General features: G+C 40.2%; 1 protein-coding gene across 1 annotated transcript in view; it reads left to right on the top strand.

Annotated features, from left to right (window-relative positions):
* The window catches only part of LOC136874455 (alkaline phosphatase, tissue-nonspecific isozyme), a 369,978-nt gene that overhangs the window by 81,079 nt on the left and 266,826 nt on the right, over positions 1-22,073 (top strand). The window lies entirely within an intron of this gene.

A 22,073-nucleotide genomic window follows, 5' to 3' on the forward strand; every position in this document is an offset into this window, starting at 1 on the left:
TCCGTATACTTAGCCATTATAATTAGTTGTGCAGGTTTAATGTCAGATGAAGCTTTGATATTTACTTTCAAAGATTACACAGAATTATCATATGCTTTTAAAGGAACGTCTGTGCGGTGATAGCATACTTGCTCATGACCGTGCTATAACTTCCAACTCTAAATCACAACACTTTTACATGTATCGCTGCTGCGATAGAAATCGAAGACGATATCGTTCAGACTCTTGGTTTAGAAAGTTTAACATAGGCCCTATATCTTCCAAACATGTTTACTATTGTCCCTGACATAAAAAACAGGTGTTTCCGGATATATGTAGTTGCTTTTATTTGCTAAATTATTTTGAAATGAAACCAAGAAAAATTAGTGTTATTATAAACTACACTACATTACATAATTCTTCAGCAGCGTTATTCCTATAATAATTAACGAATAGTTCATTTTTCAAATGAACAGGCAAGCGATTGTTCTTACGTGGAATAGGAACCATTTCTATACACAGTGTCACATGAAATAACATATCATGTGTTCAGAACGCAGATACCTCACCATCATCATGATGGCCTGTATTACCTTTAGTAGATATCTATAATATTTGCACAGTCATATTCTTTGAAAATCTTTATCAGTGGCGTGCACTGAACCCCATCTACCCCAGCGTTTCTGGAGAAATAACTTTGTATTAACATTTTCATATTATTCCTTAGAATTCTTTCCGTAAAATTTAAAACAAAACTGCGAAAATCTAAGCCAAGCCAAGCCAAATACAGCTGTCGACAATCCCCTCGCACTACCGCAGTTCAGCTTCTCCAGCGAGCTGGGTTACGTTGCCGGCGCGAAGAAGCGCTATCCTAGTGAAATTTAAGTCGTTTGTGTTGTATGTCCTCCGCTCTCTCCGCTCAGCGCCTGCCAGCCGCACGCACGCCAGCGTGTATATTTCGAGACTCGACGGGCAGCCTTCAGTGCGCGTGCCTGTACCGTCGAGTGCACTATAAAAGGAGCTCCCTGCCTGTCACTCCCCATGATTCTCCCCGGTGTCCTGCTCCAGAGTACACTGTACGTCGAACACGGAGGCTACTCCTCTTAAAAATGTGTCTCGACTAGTTGGACTGAATTCTGGTAGTATGAGGTTTCACCTCAGGTCACTGCTCCAATTTCCCGTTCCTTCATTCCAGTCGAGCCCCGATGCTGTACTCTACACATCCCCTATCTCACTCAGGTTCCGACACCCACATTAGATTCTCTAATTGTGAACTTAGCTGTCATTCTGTGCAAACTCATAAACTCAGACACTTCAAGTTAGAAGGAACTCTATTAGCTAATCAATGCTAGTGAAACTGATAGTTTTCGACTATCACGAACTGAACATTTCTACGAACTATCTTTTCAAGATAGAAGCTATTGTAAATACATTCAAAATGTACATAGTGTATAGTGACAGAAACATTCTCAAACTTAATTATCTACTTGCTTCAAGACAATTTTATGTTTCATTCCAGTAAATTTCTATGTGAAGCAAAATAAATAAGTTGTGTTCTGGTAGACCTTATCCTTGTTTACAACAGTTTGGTTGACGCATGTACCTGAAGCTTACTTGTCCTGAGAGTGGAGTAGGGCTGTGGACCCTCCCCCAACAGAAATTTATGGCGACAGGCCAGCTAGCTTGGGTAAGGTATGTTAGTTTTAATACTTGACACTCGAAGTGTTCAATGCCACACACCAGAGACTGCAAGAAAAATGTCAACAAGTTGACAGTATATCCACTTGCACATCGAAATGCTAATAAAAATAGAGCCAGTTTATGAAATCAGTTACAATACAGAAGAATATATTTTATTTTTGGATTTCGGCATGAATATTGTTTGAGCAATTCACTGATGGCACGTGCAGAGTGTGTTTTCCGATAGCCGCAGAAAATTATTTAGATTGCCCAGCATGAACACAGAACTAAGCGCGAAGTCAAAGAATTTTGTATTTGTTTGTCTGTGATGGTGGTATGTAGTGAATTTTTGTAGTGCTCCTCTTGTATTATAGGTGAAGGTTTCGCGAGTTCTGCGGCATTCTTTATGAGTTATACGTCGTGACGGATATTTTCCCTCGTTTGTCATTGATGCACGTACGCTCAATAAGCTTGTGGAACCATAAAATTTGGACGACGGTAAAATACCGGTTAAAATTTTCTCATTCCATTTAGGTTAAGATTTTTAAGTTAAAAACAAATATTTATTCCCAGTGCATTTTTGTGAAAACCATGACAGTACTATCACGAAGCGTCACCTGGTGAAACTGTAAGTACATATTTCAAAATCTGCTATAGACTAAGTTATGATGGTGTCGTCACTGCCGTGAATATTAATTTGGAAATATGTGCGAGTGAGTGATTGAAAATATTCTGGAAATACCTGTCTGAGGTAGACCTTTCCACGAAAAGTGCAAAAAAACAAAGCAGGACATGAAGGCCCTTGGAGGAGTGGAAGGTAAAGGCTTCCACCATTGTTAACCTCCGCACGTGATGGAGTAGAGTGGTTAGCTCTACGCCCGGCCGCCTTTGCCCCCAGGAATTAACCTGGTACTCATTTTTGGTGTAGGCTGAGTGAACCTCAGAGCCATATGCACCTCCAGAAGTGGAAATCTCGTTTCTTAAATTTTACGACTTCCTGACGGGGATTCGAACCCACGTCCTTCCGGGGGAACCGAGCACGTATAAAATGATAATGTTGATGTTAGAGAGTGTAGTGGGGCTACGATTGCTTATATTAAAAAAAAAAAACATCTTTGCAGCTGCGGTAACGAATGTGTTCACCGCACGCCACTGATATTTATGAATGCATTATTCACTACGGGCGCCTGCAAAAATTTCACATGTGTATGGGTTTGAAAATAAAGTGATAGAAATGGGTTATAAGAAACAACGTAACGGATGTCACCTCTACATCGGCACCGTAAATATTTTTGATTACTCATCATTAATTCTTATTTTGTCTGATCATCATCATCATCTGTTTACCCTCCAGGTTCGGCTTTTCCCTCGGACTCAGCGAGGGATCCCACCTCTACCGCCTCAAGGGCAGTGTCCTGGAGCTTCAGACTTTTGGTCGGGGGATACAACTGGGGAGTATGACCAGTACCTCGCCCAGGCGGCCTCACCTGCTATGGTGAACAGGGGCCTTGTAGGGGGATGGGAAGATTGGAAGGGATAGGCAAGGAAGAGGGAAGGAAGCGGCCGTGGCCTTAAGTTAGGTACCATCCCGGCATTCGCCTGGAGGTGAAGTGGGAAACCACGGAAAACCACTTCGAGGATGGCTGAGGTAGGAATCGAACCCACATCTACTCAGTTGACCTCCCGAGGCTGAGTGGACCCCGTTCCAGCCCTCGTACCACTTTTCAAATTTCGTGGTCAGAGCCGGGAATCGAACTCGGACCTCCGGGGGTGGCAGCTAATCACGCTAACCACTACACCACAGAGGCGGACCTTATGTTGTCTGATTTAATTAAATTATGTAATGCCACAGTATTTCTAAGACATTTCTCTAAAAAATCTTCTTCAATATCTGAGATTTTAAATGATATTTAAGGAATACCAAGGCTCAGAATATAAATTGGCCAAGAGATTACTGCTGGATGAAATCCCAGTTATCGCACACCATTTCTATTGAATAATTAAACCGAAGTCCTCCGGTTTCGAAATAGGGACATTATAGTTCAAGGTAGAGTGAACAGATCACTGTGGCAACGAGCGATTACATAATTACTAGAAACACATTAAAGGTACATGTTTCAAACCAACTGCTCATCGACGCCTCAATATAAAGAGATCTCTTTAACTACTCTGCTTGATTTAGTGGCTCTTGAGCGTCGCACATGTCACAGTAGAATTCCTCTGTTCCAAACGATCGATTATACCATATACCACTCACAAGGGTGAATGATTTAAATACTATGGTTTTTATTGTGCTAACATTCCTGGATAAAATGAAGAACACTTCATCGGGAAAAGTTAGTACACTACACTCGCCAGCATAACTGAATTAGGTGATACATCTTTTATTGTAAAACCATGGTTACTTCAAATGTTAGACAGGAGTATTTCATTACGTTCTTCATTTTGGTTGAACAGAAAAGTTAACCGTAGTTAAATTGACAGTCGAAATCTAAATTCTAAATTAAAAAGTAATCGAAAGTTATGTGCCTCAGGCAGCAGCTCACCGGCCTCTCACCGCTGGGTTCCGGGGTTCAAATCTGGTCACTTCATGTGAGATTAGTGCTGGTCAAAGCGGAGGCGAGACAGGCTTTTACTCCAGGTACTCCGCTTTTCCCCGTTATCTTTCATTCCAACATCCAGTATCATTTCATTTCAACTGTCAGTCATTAATCATTGCCCCAGAGGAGTGCAACAGGGTTCGTCAGCTGGCACAGTTCATATCCTCACACCTGGATGGGGCCTTCATTCATTCCATTCCTGACTCGGTTGAATGAGTGAAACAGTCTGTGGATTTTCATTTTTATATATTGCAAACCAGCTGTGGTAGGAAGGAACAGATTTCCACACAATACAGCTGAAACGGATATAAATTCAGTGCATGCCATATGGATGCTGAAGCGGGGAATCAGCAGGCTCATTGAAGATTCCCTGGTGAATAGACTCTTATCGTCGATCAGAATAATGCCCATCGCATCCATGAGCGTTTCGAGAAACAAAAGTACGAGTCGTGCCGTTTGGACATCTTTCCTCTTTGATATATGGAGAGTGCCACTTCAAAGACTCCCATAGCCCATGTTTTTGGTAAACCTCAAAAGCTCTATGTCATAATATTCTGACAATTCAGCTCCAATGACCTTATCAATGTCGGCGGTTAGTATCTTATAGTCGAGCGGTAATATTACAGGGAAACCACGCATCTGCTACTCAACGAGGAGATAAAAAATGAGCTTGTCATTCGGTTAGTCGATGAGAGCTCTCAATAATGAATTATACGTGATTTAATGTTGTGACGATCATTGAGTGACTGACGGTTTTAATTGGCATTTCTTCCTACTTCTATTTCATTGTAATCGAAAATTTACAAGAGGAATATTCATGCATATAACACATTGCTCTGATGTACCGCAGTTCCACTAGTCGAGTTTACAAGAGACTCCACTCCTGTCCTTACAGATATTTATCCATAGTTTCTACTTGGATTGTAATACATCTCTGAGGCCTCCGGGAGTTTATTCCGAGGTTTAACACATCATTTTATCCTCGGTCATCCTCTCAAAAATTAGACTTGTTTCACACCAAGCATTGTCGGACCTGAAACTTAAAACAATATTTCAACATGTCGCCATACAAAAAAGTATCCACATACACTGTTATGAATTGACACCCGTCTAGTTTCAACAATCCTACGCGGCACATGCAAAGTTATTTAGGTAACCACATTCAAATTATACACAACTCCAGTCTGCTTTTCATTAACAAATCACCCATCCCATAAGATATGGCGTGTGAATTAAGTCTTCACTTCGAGTTTCATATTGTCAGTAACGGCGTAGATATACAACACAAGCTTGCTGGCAAAAAAAGTCTCTTACTCCCCGCCTTCCAAGCTGGCCAGTCATAGAAAATGTAAAGGTTCTTCTCGTGACACGCCAACTCGAAAAGCGGAAACGGTCTCTAACAATGAATGAACATTGGACAGTCTTCTAAACTTTGCTAACATCCAAATAAAATCACAGTCCTCATCTTCTAATCGATATAATTCATTGGCGAATAACTATGGGTTTCATCTGTAAGATATCAATAATTCCGACGTACAAAAATTCGCATTTTTAAAAACATGTCTTAAGTCACCAACCGCTGCCATCTCGCAGAAATACACATATCGTTTTATGTCAACTGGGGTCATCAGTTCCATATCGCACGTGTTATTACCTTAGTTTCCACTAAAATTGAAATATCAATTTAAAATAAATATCCGGCTAGTATCCAGTATTCGGGAGATAGTAGGTTCGAACCCCACTGTCGGCAGCCCTGAAAATTGTTTTCCGTGGTTTCCTATTTTCACACCAGGCAAATGCTGGGGCTGTACCTTAATTAAGGCCACGGCCGCTTCCTTCCCAATCCTAGCCCTATCCTGTCCCATCGTCGCCGTAAGACCTATCTGTGTCGGTGCGATGTAAAACAACTACCAAAAAAATATCACGGGGCTCCGAACTAAAACAAAAATCGGTATTCTGAAATCGGAATTTATTTAATGGCTCTCAATTGAATATATGGCCGGAAAATTTGTGATAGTACATATATTAAACACTCGCACTGTATTCAGAAGTAGGATATATTATTGTTGTCAGTATTCGATCTATTATTATTATCATCATCATATTTCATTTGTATATTTATCCCTAATATTTTAAACTGGAAGGTATCCATACGTAATATGAGTAATGTGTTTTGTACAAACGGATGGGGAAACAGTGCTAATTACAACTCGGAAAGTTTTGTGAGTCATACGGAACGACCCAGAGTCAGAAGACGCGGCCTGGTTGTTGTTGTAATGAGATCCGGAAGAGGTGTAGGGTATGGTCTAGACAAGAGGATCTATTCGTGATTGGATGGCCAGGATCAATCCAGACGTATGCGGGAGAGGAAGGGGGAAGCTGAGATCTATTTAGGCATGTGAGAAAACGGCGGAAAGACTTGACTTCGAACTTTGGTGGAGAAGACTTGATTTAAAACTTCGAGAGGAGATGCAACTTTGGTGGAACGTGGTCTTATTCTGCTTATGGAATGTAAAGTGTGGTTCCACCATACAACTGTGGAGTGCCTAGGCGCATGGTTTTTGTATCGCTTGTGGCGGCTTGGTGAAAGCTATGGGGTCTTGTATCTCAGATATTCCATAATTTATGTTCTGGAAAAGCAAGCGTGTGTTGCTCGAGTGAATGTATCTTTAAACCAGTAGCTAGAGTCAGTGAACACAATATTATAAGGTACAGTATCTGTGTGATATTAGTGCCAATAATGAGAATATGCAACTTGTGTTGAGACACAGACAGTGAAGGGTATTCATCTATATATATGCTTTGTAATTAATCCACATCGGTCTGACTACAAATGGTAGTTTGGTCCTCGCTTTGTATTTACAACTGTTGTTGTTGTTGTTGTTGTTGTTGTTGTTGTGGTTAATATGGAGTCTTCCGGCGGTATTTTGTAAGTGTATTTTATGTATATTTTCGTGTGTTGGTGAGGTGCACATGCACGGATATTGTTCAGAATGTAGTTAATTATTTTAGAATCAGTGGAGTTATTGATGAATCTAGGTACAGTTCCTACCTGTTTAGTCGTTTTCAGAAGGTTAGGTAAGGCCTTAAGCAGATGTACCAGTACGCAGCTTTATATACACGCCCTGGGAGAGAAAGAATTATCATGCTCTATCAACTGTCGAGGGAGGCATTCTGGTAAACTCTGGCACTCGTACTACGGACATTTCGTTTAATTATTTTTATCAATGTATTTTATTTTAATTATGTCAGTAATACGTTTAGTTATTTATTCATATATTTTGAGTTAGATTACAATTAATGCCCAAGCGTGATGCGATTAAGTATTTTCTTTTATTCGTATTTGATTATACTAATCATATTGCAATGGTTAAGAATTATTATTATTATTATTATTATTGACTGTTGTTTACATAAGATTACAAATTCAAAGTAGATTGTTTGAGAGTAGACACATCAGCTGTGACATCATTTGGCTTCATCCAACAGTACGAATCTTGAAAAATTATCACGTGCTCAATCACAGACTAAAGTGAAAGGTTATAATACCGAGTTCATTCATGTATACAGCGAGGTCCACCTGCAAGAATTCTTGAAGCTCGAAAGGAAAGCCCTCTCGTTTTGACACAGGATGTCTTCAGGGTGAACGTAGCTCTCAGCTATTTTGATTTTTTATATAAACTCTGTCTTCGCAAAGATGTCTACCAAGTACTGATCACGAAATACTTGCTGTAGTTCATCCCACCATGTCTTATCATAAACTGTTAAGAATAGAAAGCGTAAGACATTTTCATTAAAGTAGTCTTCATTTCCCCGGAAAATCTTAATTTACATATTTCATCCACACCAGCAACAAGACTACATTGTCTGTTGTTGGCTGGTTATCGTGGTATCAATGATAATATTGCCAATGCCACTGTCCGGCATGGCTCCTAGTAAACTTCAGCTGGTTCATTTGCGGGGAGCTAATGATTCGGAATTGGCTTTTGTGGGATCTCGCATATTGAAGGATGTCATCAAAGTCGTCTTGTCTCCCTTTTGATAGAGAAATGTGATATTCCGAGGGATTAGCTATAAGATCCAATTCAATTTTGCCGGAGGCATCGCGAATCCTTCTGATTCGTACTTCCATTTAGGATTCATTTTGGTCTGCTGAATGTAATCGATGCGAGGATGGTGTGTAAATATTCCTCTGTGCTTTTCACATCATTGAATCAACTAACATCTAGCTTCAGTTGAGGTTGAGATTAATTTTCTAACTATTGCAAGTTTCGCTCTGTTTGTTTCCGAAGTGCACGTGACCAGTGTCAGTGATCTCTGATCTGTGCTTCTACGCATTATGTTGAGCATTCTACATATCGTTTGATGATGTATAGCAATTTTGTCGTTCTTCTAACGCATGCAAATATTCCTCAGCGGTCTAGATTTCACATCTACGTGAAGGGAGCTTTCTACCAGATTTTATTGGAGCCATCCAAGGATATTTCCCTTAAACGATACTAACTAATCGTCTGTGAGTAGGATTTCACCTCAAGACCACAATCACACGCTGAATCTTAAGTAGGGCTTTTCTTAAGTCTGTCACCAAGGAGCCTGACCTCGCACTCCAAAGTAGCCTTGCTGTGCTGAACGCGTTAGCAACACTCTCCACTATGATTTCATTTAATTTGTCAGTTATTAATCATTGCCCAAGAGGAGTGGGACAGGCTTCGGCAGCCGGCACAATTCCTATCCCTGACCAGGTCACTGACTGGAAAACAGGTTGTAGGTTTTCCATCAATTCGACTCTTGAACAGCTCATCTACTTCTCCATAGACATTGAAGCCTCTTCATTCAAGTTCATCCGAGGTGCGAGATTTGATTTGATGGTGGTGGGAAATTCTCAACAGAGAAGATTTAAGAACATGGGACTCCGTGTGATCTTGCCAAAAAATCTGCCAGGAACGGAGCATACTGCCGAAGCATAAAGTGGCGGTGGTAGTGGTGGTGGTGGTGGTGATTTATTGTTTTAAGAGAAAGTACAACCGGGCAACCATCCTCTATATAACACTAATCACAGGAAAAAAATGGAAGGGATCCGACAATTCGAAAAATGAAGGTATCGGCGAAAGAAAGAGAAGGGACACGGAGGGTGTGAAAATGAAAGACTCCCCAGCCCTCATAACCTAATAGCGTCGGAGTTGGAAAAGAACAAGAGTTGACCAAGGGAGATCGGATATGATAGATTTTAGTGAGGAGCCTGGCACGACTGAGTGGAAAAATGCCAGGACTCAGCTAAAGGACCTGTGGTTGCCAATCCACGTTCCAAAGTTAAGGGCCCCTGGAGTACATTATAGTCGCCTCTTACGGAAGCAAGGGATACCGTGGGTGTTATTCTATCGCTCCCACTTAGAGAGGGATAGAAGCAAAGAATGACATTTCGACAGCTTCACAGCACGATGAACGTCAGAATCCGATGTGGCTTCGACCCAGGTAAACTAAATCTAACATTATTTAATAACATCATATTATTTTATGTTCATTTCGAAATAAACCTTAGAAAGACTACCCAGAAACGGCCAATGTTGGCTCAAAATTAAGAAAATAAAGTGACTGCCAGTTACATATTAATCCTATTAATGTTATATTTTGTTACTGATGGGTACGTAATCAAAGATCAACTTCCCAGCCACAATATGGAAAGAACTGCAGTTATTGTTTACGCAACGTTCAGATCTGACTAATTGAACATATACAAGTAAATCACTTGCAAAGAGTGCTGCACGTCCCCTGATACACTGCGAGTTTTGCACTAATACTAGTTTCAATAATTATGTAGGGCTTGGATTCCTAGAGATGAGGCGATGACCTAGAAGTTAGGCTTCTCAAAACAACAGTTATTCTGGGGGATTTGGACTGGAATAATTCCAAGTAAACTTTTAATGCACTGTTACAGGACAAACATAAATATTACACATTTGAGGGAAATTAGAAAGCTAGTCATCTAGAACGGAACACACATCTAAATGTTAATCGGATAGTAGTGTATACAGTATCTTAGCTATGATGCTATTGTCGTTAGAATACACATGCAATTGTCTCTTCCTTTATCATATCGTTCTGCAAACTCCCTGTCCTACAGTGAGTTTGTAAAGTAATTTTACGGGTGTTCTGTCCCCTCTTGTCACATATTTTCCCACTGTTTTACAAGTGGTTGCCGAATACAAGGATTACTGTAGCTAGTGTCTCAAATGGTTCTCGTTTCGACGACAGTTTTTGAAAATAGTTTAACAAGAACGCCGAATTATTATACAGGCATCTTTCAGATATTTGATTTTTGAGTGGATATACATCACAATGCATCATATCCATAGTGCTCGTGTTACGATAGGGCGTAAGATTTGATGAATGTACCTCTGAATGCTATCTACATTAATATTTAACAGATAGCCCCACACACAATGCTGCCTGGTTAACGATGTTGTAAATACGTCTGTCTGTCTGTCTGTCTGTCTGTCTGTCTGTCTGTCTGTCTGTCTGTCTGTCTGTCTGTCTGTCTGTCTGTCTGTCTGTCTGTCTGTCTGTCTGTCTGTCTGTCTGTCTGTCTGTCTGTCTGTCTGTCTGTCTGTCTGTCTGTCTGTCTGTCTGGTCATCAGACCAGAGGCTGGTTGGATCCTCAAATAGCACTACAAAAGTTACGGAGAAACCGCGAAAACCGACGGTGGTGGAATAAAGAGGCGTAAGTCCTACTACGCAAGATGAGGGTGAGGTAGTTTGTCATTGCTTTCCCGACCGTTTCAAGAAGTGTTTTTGCAGACCGACTGACCCTATGCGTAGCACGTTTCATAACACTCAGGCGCATTGGTCGTGCTCTGAACATCATTGAGCGAGACGAAACTAGGATAGATTGTAAAACGTTATACATTATAAACCGTGCAGAGTACAGTCAAATTGCATAAAAACATCTGTACGAAAAATAATTTACGCCCCTCCGCACCCCCCACCAATAAGAAGAGTTCTATAAAATAAAGGTCACCGACGAGAAATCCATGCACTCCTTGGGCGTTCCGTCGAACTGGGAAGTCATGTACAGTAAAGTCTTCACTCTCGCAAAACGCAACCTGATACAACTCACCATAGAAGGGATGATAGAGGGAAACGAGGAGACCATCCGGACGCGGGATCTTCAACATAGCGTCAATATCCACGATACGGCAACTCTCAATTGGGAAACATAAAATACGAAAAACTACTGTACTCCATGACAGTCAGCACTTTCTGTAAATAGACATTTCTGATCATTGCAGTGACTCATTCTCAGTTTAAGAGTGTCTATTCAAAATGTGCTAATCCTGCTCCAAGAACAAATTCGTCCACTTGCATTACAGTAGCTGAATAATATCGAGTATCATGAACATTCCAGAGCAGAACAATGTAATTCCTTATACTTGTGCCGTATCCAATCATTGTTACGTTCCATGTGCCTTTTTTTACACTTCTTGTGTTTTCCCACAACTTTCTAATGGTGGAAAATGTTACCTTTTGAGGAGATACTCCTCACATTTGCAACTCAAGGTATATGTTGGAACTCTACTTCGATGATTTTGTGACCTCCGGTGGTGACCACTTTTTGAAATGGCACTTCCATCTCCTATAGATCATATTCCTATTCAGAAGCCGATGTTTCTCGCAGGAGCTAAAAGTAAAATTTCCATCGTTCCCCTATGGACAGGGATTTTCCATTAGCAGCGAATATCACGCATACGAACTGGATGTTATGTGACCCTTTCAACGATATTATGAACTGTATGGCATTCCGACCTCCAATAGGATGGGTTCCTTTAACTATACGGGATTGTAGACCTTGAGGACTCAAGTACAGTAGTTAAAATAAAAAATCATCTCCTTTACTTAATACATTTTAAGTTTATTTCCACCATGTATCTTCTTTTTGTTTTTTCCCTCTAACTCTTTTACAACGGACATACTTAGGTATAATTGCATGCATCCACAGAGTATTACAATTTACAGTACTCTCTACACAGCCTATTGCCATGTACAACAAAACAGAAATGCTTTATGAATTATATTCCATTATCTGTACTGCATAATGCATATCCTTTGCAACCGTTACGAAATAAGATACAAATATTACGCAAATATTTTTCTGAATAATAGTATCTTTCATATATAACCATGTTAACGTTCCACGGTGTGCAATTACTTTCTAACTTCCCTCGCGTTACAGATTCATCAACCAGTCAACTATAGACATATTTATAGCTTCAATAACGAAATGACTGCGAACGAAGCTCTTACTTAAAATACTCACGCACACATGTAAGTTTGCGAAATATCCATTATTTTTCAGCACCATGACCATATCTCTCCTCATATGGCACTCCTAAACAACATCAACCGAGTAAATTCCTTTTTTTCTATTTGTTTTACGTCGCACCGACGCAAATGAGACCTTATGGCGACGAAGGGATAGGAAAGGCCTAGGAGTGGGAAAGAAGCGGTCGTGGCCTTAATTAAGATACAGCCCCTGCATTTACCTAGTGTGAAAATGGAAAACCACGGAAAACAATTTTCAAGGCTGCCAACAGTGGGGTTCGAACTCACGATCTCCCGAATGCAAGTTCAGAGCTGCGCACCCCTAACCGCACGACCAACTCTCCCGGTGAGTAAATTTCTACACGGTTTGGGTCATGTAGCTCTCAGCTTGCATTCGGGTGATAGAGGATTCGAATCTACTGTCGGCAGCCCTGAGGATGGTTTTTCGTGGTTTTCCATGTTCACACCGAGCAAGTACTGTAGCTCACTTAAGCCCACGATCGCTTCCTTACCACTACTAGCTCCTTCCTATAAGACCTCTCTGTGTCAGTATGACGTAACGAAAAATTGTTAAGAAAATATTATATACGTCATATTATGTATTTTCTTTCTCTTGTAAATAAATGAAAATGTTGGCTGAATGATTGCTGCGGATAATCTTTGAGTAAATGTACGAAGAGGCTATGTTTGTACCAGATTTACTTCTTTGCTTCGGTGCTTTGATCATGTGACACTACCGTACTTGTATTTAACGCGATGCAAGAACACCTAAATTACCTACTGCAATGCTTGAATCCTGAATTTGGGGCTGTAAAAGACGCCTTTATTGCGCATAAAAGTAATATACACTTACATTGGTCACTCACATTTAAACATTTAAGTGCAAATCGCCAGCCCTGATATTCGGACGACCGGGCGAGTTGGCCGTGCGGTTAGGAACACGCAGCTGTAAGCTAGCATCCGAGAGATATAGTAGGTTTGAACCCCACTGTCGGCACCCCTGAAGGTGGTTTTCCGTGGTCTCCCATTTTCACACCAGGCAATTGCTGGGGCTGTAACTTAATTAAGGCCACGGCCGCTTCCTTCCCATTCCTGGGCCATTCCTATCCCATCGACGCCATAAGACCTATCTGTGTCGGTGCGACGTAAAACAAATAGCAAAAAATATATATATTCGGTCGCCTAATTTTGAGTTTAAACGTATGGTTTTCCAACCGACTACACTATCTTGCTGTTCAGGTAGATGACAGCGTGGAAGAGTCGTAAGGAATTTCACACCCTAAAACTTCTGAATTTCAATTTCAGTTCAGGATAATTGGATCATTAATTACATGGCTTAGATGACTGCATTATTCCCCAAAGTCTTGAATTTTTAAAAAATGATAACATTAATTTCAATATAAAATGCTTCTTGTCTTCATATAGCTAAAGAATGGTATTAATTCATACTTGATCCTTTTTGTAAGGAAAGATCAGCCTTTAATTACAAGATAAATCTTTAAGTTGGCACTTCTGCTAAATAGGATGTGAAATACATACTAATAAGTCGCTACTGAGCAGAAATTCAGTAATTCGGAGAACAACCTCATACTGAACATACAAGTTCAAAATACTCGTAATAAGAAAATAAATGGATGTCGTTTCCTCACTCCTGAGGATCGTGGTCTTCTCGGAGTGCAGTTTGTTATGCCTATTGCTCACGGTAAAATGTTTCGTAAATTTGTTGTACAATTAATTTTATAAAAATTTGATGGAAATAAGTTGTGTTGCTCACGGTAAAATTATTTTATAAAATCGGTGGAAGCATCAGGATGGCCATCTATGAACTCACTTCTGAACTAAGATGTGTATGTGCTGCCATCTATCGATAAACTTTTAAACCAAGAATCAGCTGTCACGGCCGACTGGATCCCTCGCTGCGCTCCTTATACCGGCCTTGCCAATCGCTTGTGAAGCCCAGCATAAAGCTGTAATTGGAAAGTTTCACCATAATGCCGCTGGAGCGTTGGCCTACTACCCACCGACAGGAAGCTGTATACCGCTAATTGCCGCATTTCCAGTTTTATTTATATGGTTCTTCTGTCGTAAATGTTGGCAATGTGTTCGCAATGAGGTGTTTGTTGGCTTGATATTGAGATCTGATAGTTATGCGCTAGTGAGTTTATTTTTTATTGTGTAATGTGGTGATTATATTTTTAAAATTGTGTTTACAAATCTTGGCATTTGCGACATTCTTGTGCACCTTTTCGTACTTCGAGCAGAACTGTTATGGAAACAAGAACAAAGTTATTTCTCGCTGTAACTTCGTCCTGAACAAGAATTTTAATTTATGCGCTAATTTTTAATGGTGTGGTGATTTGCTTTTCTTTAACTGTGTTAGGAAACATTCGAATATCTATTGCTGTGTGCCTTTTTTGTAATCCGAACAGGAAAAAAAAGAGCAAAGGGACACTATCATTTCACGAATTCTCTGTAGACCAGGACAGAACTACGGAGTGGCTAAAAGCAAGTAGCATTCTCATCTTAGTTTTCCGTTTCTATTTCGGGTATTTACCTTCGTTCTTTCTTTCTTTCTTTCTTTCTTTCTTTCTTTCTTTCTTTCTTTCTTTCTTTCTTTCTTACTAAGTTTACCCCTCCAGGGTTGACTTTTCTCTCGGACTCAGTGAGGGATCCCAACACTACCACCTCAAGGGTAGTGTCCTGGAGCGTGAGACTCCGGGTCGGTGTATACAACTGGGAAGGATGGCCAGTACCTCGCCCAGGCGGCCGCAACTTCTATGCCGAACAGAGGCCTTGTGTTGGGGATGGGAAGATTGGAAGGTATAGACAAGGAAGAGGGAAGGAAGCAGCCGTGGCCTTAAGTTAGTTACCATCCCGGCATTTGCTTGGAGAAGTGGGAAACTATGAAAAACAACTTCGAGGATGTCTGAGGTGGGAATCGGTACCCCCTCTACACAGTTAACCTCCCAAGGCTGAGTGGACCCCGTTCCAGCCTTCGTACCACTTTTGAAATTTCGTGGCAGGGCCAGGAATCGAACCCGGGCCTCCAGAAGTGACAGCTAATCACGCTAATCAGGTATTTTTACCCGTTAATTTTCTTTCATAGAATAATCCTTTAGGCGGTGTCGTATTTGACATATGTCAGCAACACAACACATTTTTATCCAAGATAATCTGAACTTTAACATTTAAACATTCACAAGTAAGAATCACTACTGCTATGACGGTAAGGCCAACGTATGAAGTGTTGTTACCTGAGAAATGGGGACGATGACCTAGATGTTAGGCACCTTTAGACAACAAGCATCATCATCATCGAGCAGAGAACAGTTTACAATATATTTACTCAAAATACTTTTCTTTCACTGAATTTTTATTTAAAATTCTTCTTCGTTTTTCGCTATTTGTTTTACGTCGCACCGACACAGATAGCTCTTATGACGCCGGGGTAATAGGAAATGGCTAGCAGTGGGAATGAACCGGCCGTAGCCTTAATTAAGGTACAGCCTGATGTGAAAATGGGAAACCACAGAAAACCATCTCCAGGGCTGCCGACAGTAGGGTTCGAACCCACTATCTCCCGGATGCAAGCTCCCACCTCACAGCTGCACGCTGCGCGGCTAACTTGGTCCACTCTACTGCATTTCATGTAAAAATTATTGTCTGAATTTAGCACGGCCAACTTGCCCGGTATTTAATATTCTAGTGGAAGGTATGAATGAAACGTAATCTGAAACTATATACATTGAAATTAAAATTTAAACCTCTATGAGTCATAATATTTTTGTTATGCATACAACGAATATGGAAAAAGTAAGACTGTTATGTTTTGTCCAGCCTCCTTCCTGAGAGCAGCGCTTGAAGAATTTTAAAACTCTAATTGAACAATGACTCTTAATCTCAATATTAACATCAGGAGACAAAAGTATTGAGGTATGTTCTGCTATGTATCTAAATGCCATGACAATAAAAACGATTACTATTATTCCTCACAATTAAGGAACGTCAGTTGGACTACTCCATCCTCCGCAGTTTCATTTCACGACGTTATTTTGGCACATATCAATGAAAGTAGCCTGTAGGATTAATCATTTTAACAATATTGGTCAATGTAACATACTATTTTATTCCCTAAATTAAGATACATCGGCAATCAGAATCAATATCAGAACGTCTGCTGGACTAAGTCATCTCCCCGCAGTTTCATTTCACATCATTTTGGCAAATATCAACGAAAGTAACCTTTAGGATTAATCATTTTAACAGTATTAACCTATGTAACATTCTCCATAACTCTAAATTACGATAAATTGGCAATCGAAGTCAATATATTTTCCATAAGGAAGTATGCATTTCTACCGCAAATAGGTCGGCCACCAGCGCCACGTGTCGAGTTGTGTAACTACTCCGATTACAGTGCGTGGACCCGATTGTCAAGGCCGGTAAGGAGCTAGCTAGAGCGACGCATCAAGTCGGCCGTGCAGCTGTTCAACTTACAGTGTGTTTGAGAGTATGGCTCCAACAAACACAGCAAAACTTGCTGCTTTAACTGCAATTATATGTTGTACAGTGGTAAAAGGGAAGAAAAGGAATGCCAGGAAATGCTGGACTCGGGATTGGATAAAAAGAAGAGAAGAAGGTAGAGGACTGCTGTCCTTGGTCGAAAATTAGTTGAGGTTAGAAGACCAGCATTCATATACGAATTCGGTGATTGTGTTTTCTGCCTCCCTTCTTGCATTTCTGTTGTGGTAAAGTGGCTTTTTAACTTCGTACAAACAAAGATATTTCGGTTATTCGTCAGTAAAACACTAACAGCTTCCTTAGTCCACCCGGATCCTGCCATTTTAGAAAGAAGTGTTTGTTTACAATCGAGCTTCACAATCTTCTCACGACGTAGAACCAGCATCATCGTGATGTCAGCTTAGCTGATTGGTTCGTTTCGTAAAATTAATTTTACGTAGTAGAACACGTCCTATTTTATGAAAAGTTTTATCAAAGATTTTATAAAACTTGAATTTGACCGTGAGCAACAGAAATTTTATAAAACTAAATTATTGTACAATAAATTTTACCGTGAGCAACAGGCATAATGCTCTTCATTCTCTGCGATCTTGCGGCATTTGCATTGCTTTGAAGATGGATGTTCAAGCTGCATGTTGAACAGTGTCCGTCCTTCGTTCACGTCCACGTCCGCGGTCTCTCTCTTCTCAAAGTTAAATCGAGGCTGTGCTATGAAAATAAATCAGTCATATTTGTAGCATTCGTGGGGGAGACCTAGCTCAACACGGGAAAAAAACAGGCCAATATTCATTCGATTGTTAAATATGCTACAAACGTTGTTGAAAAATTCTGCACATATCCCAGTATTGGCATGCTTCTTAGCAATCAGAAGCAACATGCAATAATGTCAAAATTCTAATTATAACATCTTAAATTAAGTTTCCCGCCTTTTTAACAATATATCACTGTTTCCCTTATAAGTTGCAAGTTTATAAGAATGTTCGTACTTTTCCTTTTTTTAAAGTGTATATCAAACCCCCACCTGTAAAATGAACCTCAATCACTAACATAGATTGTGATTTAGATATTTTTGTCGAGTTTTATTCCGCGCACCTGAAAATACTAAAAATAAATATTTTATATAAAATCTAATATAAATCCTATTGATCTGAATGAGGTAAAGATTGTAGTACAACACTATGGGAAGAAACCCTTAAAAAATCGTTATTATCTGTGAAACAGTAAGAGAGTTATGAAGGAAACCGTGATATTTTGTTAAAAAGGCGGGACATTTTATTTTAAGCTGTTATAATTAGAATTTTGAAATTATTGCAGTTGCTTCTGATTGCTAGGAAGCATGCCAATACTGGGATATGTGCAGAATTTTTCAACAACGTTTGTAGCATATTTAACAATCGAATGAATATTGGCCTGTTTTTTCCCGTGTTGAGCTAGGTCTCCCCCCTAAGGTGATGGTTCTCATTTTAAACGGTCAAACCTACTTACGTAATAGAATACTTACAGCTCACGCTTATCCATCATTTTTGAGTTCCCAGCCCTATCTATTGCATATGGTGAGCTCTACTTTATACATACCGCGCTAGAGATAGAGAATGAAGCATCTAGTATTCACACCCATGAATACAAAAGATCCCGCTTTTCCCAGAATAGAACGCACCAATCTACTATCCAAGCAAAGAACAGTGTAATGTACTTGCCGTTGTATTGCTACTTCTAACAAGAAATATGACTTGCATACTCTGAATAGTCTAGGCCACTTACTATAACAGGAATTATTCAATTTGTAAGCTCTACTGATTCTTCTTTTGTCGTTCCACGATCGTGTACACGGAGCATCATGCAATCTAACTTTCTTGCATCAACTCGAACATAATGATTTTATTTCCGCTCCGTTTTGAATAAACTGGGTGGAACCGTGGGCGTGGCTGTAGATTCTCTTAAGTTATAGCTCGTACACAGGTATAAAATACACAAGTTGAACAGGGAAAAAGGGAAAGGGGACTGTAATTGGAACATAACTTAGCCAAGATACACAGAGGCACAAAATAAATATACATTTTCGTTCCCAAAATGTTTGCAGGCAAGGAACAATATAACAAGTCTCATAAATATCTCCAAATAGATTTATTTTATAATAGGATAGTCAATGTCTACTGAATATGAAGGAGATGCCAGGATATTAATAACTTAAAGATGACAGTTTTGTAAACAGTGATAATCAGTGAGTCAATAGCCGGTGGTTAGGACATCTGTCCGAAGAAAACAATTATATTCTTTAATAGTCATTAGTAGTATCGATATGTAGAGACGATGAATTATAATTAATACAAAAACAACTTGACCATAATGTTTTCAGAGCCGTAAGTATGGGTAAGGGCTAGTATTTGGAAGGAAGCGGCCATATTTTAAATAATGGTATAGCCCCAGCATTTGCATAGTGTGACAATGGGAAACTACAGAAAACCATCTTCACGACTGTCGACGGTGGGATTCGAACCTACCAGTCTCTCTAATGCACGCTCAAGAATCAGTGACCGATGTGGTTTAATATCAAGAATTTCATTCAATCACAGCGTTCTGTCACTACGATTTTAACCTTTTCACTTTATCAGTTTTGTTACGCACGTAAATGTACTGTTTCATATAGATTCCTTAGAACAGCGCATTGCAACATTTTTCTAGGTTCTTTGGTCTAAATATCATTTGTATTTAATAATATATATTTGAACAATCAACAGGGCGTACCTGTACCTGTTACCTATGTAATGTATTTGTTTCAGAGGGTGTGTCTAAAATTTCCGGCGAATGGCCCGATGTCACAATGGTAACGTGTGATAACACTGCGTGCATGCGCATGTGAATAGAGGCTCATCTCGAGAAAGGCCACTTAGTTTTGAACACACGAAGATGAAGCAGGTCGGTATGCTGCGACCAGTCGAACGTAGTGCGTGTGAAAACTTGTGCAACGGAGCTACGCATGAACACCCAGTTTTGTTACAACTCGGAAAAAACGGCGACGGAAATGCATGCTATGTTGATGCAAAAATACGGAACAGAAAGTGTAAGCAGAAAATGTGTCAAACGAGATGGGCAGGAAATTCTTTTTTGCTAGTTGCTTAACGTCGCACCGACACAGATAGGTCTTATGGCGACGATGGGAAAGGAAAGGCCTAGGAATGGGAAGAAAGTGGTCGTGGACTTAATTAAGGAACAGCCCCAGCATTTTCATGATGTGAAAATGGGAAACCACGGAAAACCATCTTCAGGGCTGCCGACAGTGTGGTTCGAGCCCACTATCTCCCGGATGCAAGCTCACACCTGCGCACTCCTAACTGCACGGCCAACTCGCCCGGTAGGAAACTCTTGATGATGCGCCACGTCCGGAGTGACCGTCAACAAGCAGAAGTGCAGAGAGCATCGAGCAAGAGTGACAGATTCTGGCAAGAAATCGGCGACTGTCTCCGAGAAGGATCAGAGTAATTGGAGATTAGCAACAACGCTGTGAACACCATCATTCACAACAATTTGGGTAAGTAGAAGAACTGTTCTGCAATTGTGCTACGCACACTGACTGGCGGACAGAAGGCAACACTGACATTTCACTGACACTTGTGACCAAGATACTTATTTTATGAAAACCATCTTCTCAAGCCATGAGAGCTGGTGCTACCAGTTCTATCCGGAGACCAAGCTACAATCAATGGTGTTCACCGGGTTCCCCACGTCCTTAACAGTGTCGCTTCCAAAAGTGCAGGATCAAGACAATGTTCTTCGCTTTTTTCGACAGCAATGGCATGATCCGCCAGAAATTCGTCCTGAAGGGTCGAACTGTCAGCGCCGTATTCTACGAGAACGCTTCGAAACTGTTGCTGTTATGCATCTGGCGTGTTCGGCCAAAGTTGTACAGGACAGGCAAATAGAATATACTCCACGACAGTCCCCGCTCGAACACTGTGATCCGTATGCAGAACTTTTGGCTAAGTGGCGCGTAACTTTTCTGTAACGTGCCTGGTCTGGTGCCTGCAGACTTCCTTTTGTTTCCCCACCTCACGGGAGTCTTGAAAAGCACACATTGTGTTGTCATACTGCACATCCCAAGATGTGTGATATCAGTGCTTCGATCGATTCCAAAAGACGCCTTCGCTGCTAGTTTCCAGCAGCTGTACACACGTTGCCAAAATTGTATTGTGATTAATGGAGGGTAAGTAGTTGAAGGCGAATAAAAGTGTTTTGTTTAAAATCTTTGCATTGTTTGTGTTATGGTATCATTAATGGAACGTTTTAGACCCACCTTGATTACTTATGCACTTTAAATGTTACTTATTGAATTTTTCATTTATTCACTAAATAGCAAAATACATACAACACAAGCTCCAGGATCTCTAGATAGTTCTGGAGCTGTCCTTATATTACTAGAGAAAATAAAATATCTCTTTGGATTGCATTCTGGTGTACTGTCACGGTCATGTCCACAGCTGTTAGAAGTGAAGCTTCCAGGGTGTGCCGAATTATTTAATTCTTTTTCCGGGTCGAACCATTGCAGTATTCTTTGTATTCGAAACGTTGGCAAACTGTACGGAATGTACAGAAAACAACAACACGGTTCAACCAAGAAAAAGAACTAAATAATGTCAACAACTGGCTCATGTAAAGGGGGAAATTTTCAGTTTTCGTCGGGAGATTTTCTATATTTTGTGCACGGCAATCATTAACAATTGACTTCCAAGATAGGAATAATTGATGTATTTTATTCTCAGCAACATTAAGGTTAGAAATTCCTTTCTGAGACACAGTATGTCTTTAATTTCTTAAATCACCAAAAATCTCAATGAAAAGGAACAATTCAAATAATGGTGGTGATCATTGCTTACAGGGGTTTGGATTCCAGTTGTTAGGAAAATATCATTCTTCGCCAGTATGTTATCTGTTAATTAATAAAAATGGTATTTAGAAAGACTAAATAGTTTTGGATCTTTG

Source organism: Anabrus simplex, chromosome 5 (assembly GCF_040414725.1).
Source record: "Anabrus simplex isolate iqAnaSimp1 chromosome 5, ASM4041472v1, whole genome shotgun sequence".
NCBI lineage: Eukaryota > Metazoa > Arthropoda > Insecta > Orthoptera > Tettigoniidae > Anabrus > Anabrus simplex.